The sequence below is a fragment of the Onychostruthus taczanowskii genome, unplaced genomic scaffold, assembly GCF_017590055.1.
Source record: "Onychostruthus taczanowskii isolate IOZ18803 unplaced genomic scaffold, ASM1759005v1 scaffold4, whole genome shotgun sequence".
NCBI lineage: Eukaryota > Metazoa > Chordata > Aves > Passeriformes > Passeridae > Onychostruthus > Onychostruthus taczanowskii.
In genome coordinates, this window is record NW_024501459.1 from 19,293,388 (window position 1) to 19,300,254 (window position 6,867).

The window sequence follows — 6,867 nt, forward strand, 5'->3', positions numbered from 1 at the left end:
TGCCGGGCCCCCGCCGCTCCGGCCTGCCGGGCCCCCGCCGCCCTGCCGAGCCGCTACCGCACCGACACCCCGCACCGTGCACGGGGGGGCCGCCGGCAGCCGCAGGCTGTCATACATCCCACTGCACGAGGGCGGGTGGAGAGGAGGCTCAGGAATGGCCTCATCGATCTCTGCAACCACCTGCAAGGACTTTGTATCCTAGTAGGGGTCATCCTCTTCTCCCGGGTAACAAGGGACAGGACGAGAGGACAGAGTCTTAGGCTGCACCAGGGGAGGTGGGGGTTGGACATTACAGAGAATTGCTTCACAGAAAAGGTGATTAGACATTGGAATGGACTGTCCAGGGAGGTGGTGGAGTCACCATTCCTGGAGGTGGATTTGGCACTTAGTGCCACGGTGTAGTTGACATGATGGTGTTCATTCAGAGGTTGGACTCAATGATCCCAGAGGTCTTTTCCAACCTAATTATTCCTGTGATTCTGTGCCAGCTGAAGACAGGCCTCCCACAAGCACAGCCTCCATGACATCATGTGGACAAGCCCTGTTCCCTAGAGCAGCTTTCCACACCTTCCAGCTGCCTCTCAGTGTCCCGCCATGTCCAAGGGCAGCAGGGCCCGCTGCAGGAGCACCCATCCTGCAATGCCCTTCTCCAGCAGATGATGCTGAAGCTTACCCTCAGGGCCAGCACACCTCCTCTTAAGATCACTCAAGGGTTGCATGAAGTTTTCTTAATACACATTCGGAAAAAAAAAAAAAAACAAACAAAAAAATCCATACTACCCCAAAAGCAACTAAACCCCACAGCACCACGTACCTAGCAATGCTGTAAGCAGACACTTTCCTTTAGAACACCCAGTGCAGGGCACCCACAGCCATGTTTGCTGATAAGGAACAACTGGCACTTTCTCGCAGTGCTGAGCACGTGTCTGCAAAACAGCACAAAGAGAAGCCATGTCTGCCTTCGAGCAGATCCACATCTTCTTTTTTCTTCTTATTTTTCTTTTCCCAAGTGTAACATTATTAAAGAGTAAGCATAGGTTTTGCCTCCAAGTATGTATTATAATAATTAAACACAATCACCAGGTGCTTATCCTCTGGTAGCTTTGCCATTTTAAAGGGCAAGAGAAAGAGCAGTGCAGCCCACCAAGGCAGAGATGTCACAGTAGGGTCACTGACAGCAGTTTAACAGGTCCCAAGTTTTGGGCACCAAGGGCCTTCTCTCAGCTGTGTGTCCTTACAGCACCTGATGAAGTGGGGCCAACAATTCCTGCAAACCTCAAGTGAAGCACTGACATGTGCAAGAAGGACATTGCGGCCAGCCAGCCACCTCAGCTCTGCAAAATGTCTGTTCTAGACCTTGTCATGAAGAAAATCTGCTAGTTGTGGCTCAAGGAATGCCAAAAGGCCCAAAACTTACTATCATTTAAACAATCTTTTGTCCACTGAATATATTGCGTCAGCTCATTGCAAGAAATCTAACCCATATAATAGTTCAGGATGCCTGCAGTAGACATGCAGGTATCTCTTTTAATTGACTTCCACTGAAATCCACCAGCAAGATGCATCCTGCTGTCTGGAAGTTCATCTCCTACTTCACTGACTACAGAGAAAAGGTGGTCCCCTGAATTTGGGCAAACTTGACCTAACTGACCTCCTGCCTTTAGCTGACTTGCTGAAGTTGAAATACTACCATAGATAATTTGTTAAAAACAACTGAAACTTCAGCTAGCAAGAGAAGAGAGACAAATTATAATTTTTCCCTAAAAAACCTCTACCCTTCAGAGATGCCTGATTAGGGTTTGTTGGCAACCGGGCTCTACACAGCAAAGTGGTTTTGGACATCAGGAATAAATTCCATGCACATGATGAAAGAAGAATACAGTAAAGGGAATGGTAGCTAAAAATTGAATGGGTCAGGTTGGCCATGAATAGGTCTCAGCACAAAAACTGTAATGATTATGCTGCTCATTTTTCTAGACCTTTTGATGTGAGCCTCTGCAGGTCACCTGCCACATTGTTGTGGTTTTGATTCAGTAGTGGAATATGCACCAGGTCCCATCAGCATTCCTCATCTGCCAGCAACTTTTCCCATAAATTTTCATCAGTAAAAAAATCCCACAACTAACCAAACCAAAACAACTAACCAAACAAAACCAAAACGCCAGAAGCTAATGTGCAATTGAATCCTGCAGCAGACAATGAAAGTATGGTTTTAATGCAAGCTAACACACTGACCTTTTGATGTGGCAATAAAGCTGAAGTGGGTTAGTCCACACTGGGACATTTCCAAGTGGATTGACACATAGTACATCCTCTTTCACTGCATGGATGCCTCCTTAGGGAGGATGAATGTAAAAGAAGATTTTTTTAAGCTTCTAGAAATATACTACTGCTGAGCAGTGTTTGTGTTGGGATTTGGCAAGTCCTTTTATATATCTAGTGGTTTTCTTTTTTTGTTTTGTTTTGGTTTTTTTTTTCCTCAATTGTCACTTGTAGGTATGTTCCAGAGAAGGTGTTAAGGCCTTCCTTACAAGTTTACAGACCTAAGGTTGTTTTTCTTGGTTATCCTTTTATGGATCTATTGGAAAGACCCTGGAATCTACAAAGGATCTAAAATGCAGAGATCAAAAGCTATGAGGATCAATCCAATTATTGTGTGCTCAACACTGCTCTTCTGCCAGGGAGTTTCTGAATCCATTTTGTTTTCCCAAGGAAAGAAGCAGGATTTCTTTAGAACATTTGTACACAGCTCCACTGTGATCTGGGCACAAAAATAACATGGAATATCATGCCCCACATTCCTCCTACCTTGCAGTAAGTATATTGTTATGGTCATCTGCTTGTGCTGTCAGGCTTTGTCCTTCTCAGTCACAGCCATTTTGTCAAAGCTGTTCTGTAAGGTAGTTAAGGGAAGGGCCTGCTCTTCTGTGGATGAACGTCACTGTTTTTTAGAGTTTTAAGGTTATTTATGGCTCCAGCTACATAGCCTAAACAAAGCACCATTAAAGCTTTATACCTCCTAAAGAAAAATACTTTAGCAGGAAGTTACACCCTTCCATAAAGGTATTTTTTTATGTTGAAGAGCATGAGACAGTTTGAAACCCTGAGGTTTAAAAACCTCTTGTTTTATTTTAGAACCTGCAATATTCTACTTTCCTGCTTGTTTCATTCAGAAACATTCTCACAGAATCACAAAATGGGTAAGGTTGGAGGGAGCACAGAGGGTCGTCTGGCCCAACCTCCCTGCTCAAGCAGGGCCATCCCAGAGCACATGGCACAGGATTGCACCCAGACAGTTCTTGAGTATCTCCTGTGAGAGAGACATTCACAACCTCCTTATTTTTAAACAAGGCATGATGCAGTTTAATATGCATTAAGGAGTATTTTAAGGCCCTGCAAGATGAACTAATTTGGTGGTTTGTTTGGTTTTGGGGTTTTTTTTCTGATTTGGAGGGGAGAGAGCTCATATTACAGTTATTAAGAACCTGTTAGCTAAAACATAGCAGAGTAAACCTTTAGTCATAGGCAAATGAATATATCTTTCTAAGGCAAATACCAGCAACAGAGAGCATAGGCAAAGACCAGCTATTGATAAGCAGCTTGTATGACAATCAAATCAGCTTAAGACATCCAAACTAAGAGTTTTAACTAAAATATAATAACTAAGAATTATTTTCATAATAGAGGAAGAAAACTCAAGTAGAAATCAAGAATAAGTTACTAGTTCCCTTACAGTTTACAGTGTCAAGCCTTGAACAGTATAGCATGATGCAAGGATTTCCTCTTTGAATTAAGTTTTTGAAGGCACACTTTTAAAGGAGGTGGAGAGTCACCAGGCTTTTAAATTCACATTCAGAAGGCAGATGCTGTCACTTCACAGCAGTTAGAAAGCAAAGTAATGAACTATGTCCTTCTGGCTCTTGTTAGTAGCCTCTTTCTCTCTTTCTTTTTGAGATCACGCACCTTTCTTATCAGAAGGAAGCTTGGAAAAAAACATTCTCTTGTTCTGAAAGCCCTTTTATGAAGAAGGCACTTTATTTTTATCCATGAGAACTCATATTCTTGTCAGAGACCCACAGCCTTTCCTGTACATAAAGATTTAAACTCCTGCTGTGAATACACCAAATTGTTTTAAAGAACGATTCTTACAATTAACCTCCTGAGCAAAGCCCACAGTCACACCCCAGCAGGGATAGTGTCTCTCCAGTGAGAAGGAGCACCTGTGGTTCATGAAGGAGCATGGTGGTTCATGTTCAGCTGCTGTCACAGAATCATAGACTGTGCCGAGTAGAAATCATCTGGATCATCAAGTCCCACTACTGGCTCTGCCCAGGACACCCCAACAATCACACTGAGTGCCTGAGAGCATTGTCTAAACAATTATTGAACTGTGTCAGGCTTGGTGCTGTGACACTTCCCTGAGGAGTCTGTTTCATTGTTCTCTACCCTCTGGGTGAAGAACCAGAATTTTTCTGATATACAGCCTAAACCTCCTGACTCAGCTTCATGCTGTTCCCTTGGGTCCTGCCACTGGTCATGAGAGTGAAGAGATCAGTCCCACCCCTCTGCCTCCCCTCATGAGGATGCTGAGGTCTCCCCTCAGTCTCCTCCAGGCTGAACAAGCCCACCTCAGTTGCTCCTAATAAGGGTTCTCCTACAGACCCTGCACCATCCTTATGGCGCTCCTTTGGACACCCTCTAATAGTTTAATGTCTTCTTTATGTTGTGGCGCCCAAAACTGCCCCCAGCACTTGAGGTGAGGCCTCCCCAGTGCAGAGCAGATCAGGACAATCCCCTCCCTTGCCTGGCTGGCAATGTTTTGTCCCCCAGACAGGGGTGGCTCCAGGGCACTGCTGGCTCATATTCAACTTTCCACTGACCAGGACCCCCAGGTCCCTTTCTGTGGTGCTGCTCGCCAGTCTCTCATTCCCCGGTCTGTCTTTACATTGAGTTGCCCCACCCCACATGCAGAACCTGGCACTTGTCCTTGTTAAACTACATACTGTTGGCGATTGTCCATCTCTCTAGATGAGTTCTCTCTGCAGGGCCTCCCTGACCTCAAGGGAGTTATCATCTCCTCCCAGTTTGGTGTCCTCAATAAACTTACTAAGTACTTACTTACTTTAAGCACTGTGTCCAAGGTGTTAATAAAGTTGTTGAAGAGAACTGGGCTGAGGATGGGGCCCTGCAGAACCCCACTAGTGACAGGTCCCCAGCCTGGTGTCACCCCATTCACTGTAACCCCTTGTGCCTGACCCCTGAGCCAGCTGCTCACCCATCACACCATGTATTTATCCAGCTGTGTGCTGGGCATTTTGTCCAGAAGGATCCTGAGAGAGACAGTATTGAAAGCTTTGCGGAAGTCCAAAAGGGCTTTCCTAGATCAGTGAGGTGGGTTGCCCTGTTACAGAAGGAAATCAGGTTTGATAAGCAGAACTTTCTCCTCATGAAGCTGTGCTGGCTGTGACCAATGACTGTGTTGACTTCAAGGTGTTTTTCAATACCTCCCAGAATAATCTTTTCCATGATTTTACCAGCACTAAAGTGGGACAGACAGGTCTGTATTTTCCAGGGTTCCTCTTCTTGCCCTTCTTGAATTCGGGCCAATGTTCACCAGCTTCCAGTCAGCTGGGACCTCTCTAGATTCCCAGATCAAAAATCATCAAGAGAGATTTTGCAATGACATCAGCTCATTCTTTGAGGATTCATGGATGAATCCCATCAGGCCCTATAGTTTTTTAGGGATCCAGCTGGAGGAGTAGATCCTGTGCAAGTTCAGGGTCAGCTGGGATTTGATCATTCTCACAGCCATGGTCCTCCAGCTCCGAGCACTGAGACCCCCTTGGTCCATCATCTGTGTTGAAGACAGAGGCAAAGAATGCATTAAACACCTCTGCCTTGTCCATGTCCCTGTTTGTGAGGTGCCCATCCTCATCCTGTAACAGGCTGATGTTGTTTCAATGCTGCCTTTTGCCATTAATGTATTTGAAAAAACTTCTTACTGTCCCCCACATTTCTGGCCAGCTTCAAATCCAGCTGATCTTTAGCTGCATGAATTTTCTCCCTACAGTGGCAAGCTGCATCTCTGTATTCTTCCAGGTCACCTGACCTTGCTTCCACTGGGTACACACCTTCCTTTTCTGCCTTAGACCCCAAAGAAGATCCCTGTTCACCAAGCCAGCCTTCTGCTTGGCTTCTGACACTGGGGAATTGCTGCTCCTGTGCCCTTAGGAGGCGATGTTTAAAAAGTGACCAGCACTGACAGACCCCAGCACTACTGAAACATTTCCCAGGACACTTGTCTTACTAGCTCCCTGAGCAGCCTGAAGTCTGCTATCCTCGTGTCCAGAGTTGAGGTTTTCCTGCACTTTTTCTCCTGTCAACAAGGATTTTAAACTCAATGACTTTGTAGTCGCTGTGGTCAAGATGGTATTGGTCACCACATTGCTCACAAGATACACTCTGTTGACAAGCAGCGGATCCAGGAGGACATCTCTCTGAGTCATCTCCCTTAGTAGCTGTTCCATAAAATTGTTGTCCACATCATTTAGGAATTTTCTGGCCCAGGTTGTACCAGCTGTGTGATGCTCCCAGTTAATTTCTGGCAGGTTGAACTTCCCCATAAGAGCAGTTAATTTGGAAGTGTCCCTCAGTTCTTCAAAGAATAATTTGCTGATATCATCATCCTGCCTGACAGCTCTATAGTAGACTCCCACAATGACACCCACATTGTTTGTTTGCCTCTTGAGGCTTATCCAGAGTCTCTCAACTGTGCCATTGCTAACTGTGAGCTCCACAAGTTCCAGCCCTTCCATTACATACAGTGCCAACCCCTTCCTCTTCTGCCATGTCTAACCCTCCCAAAAA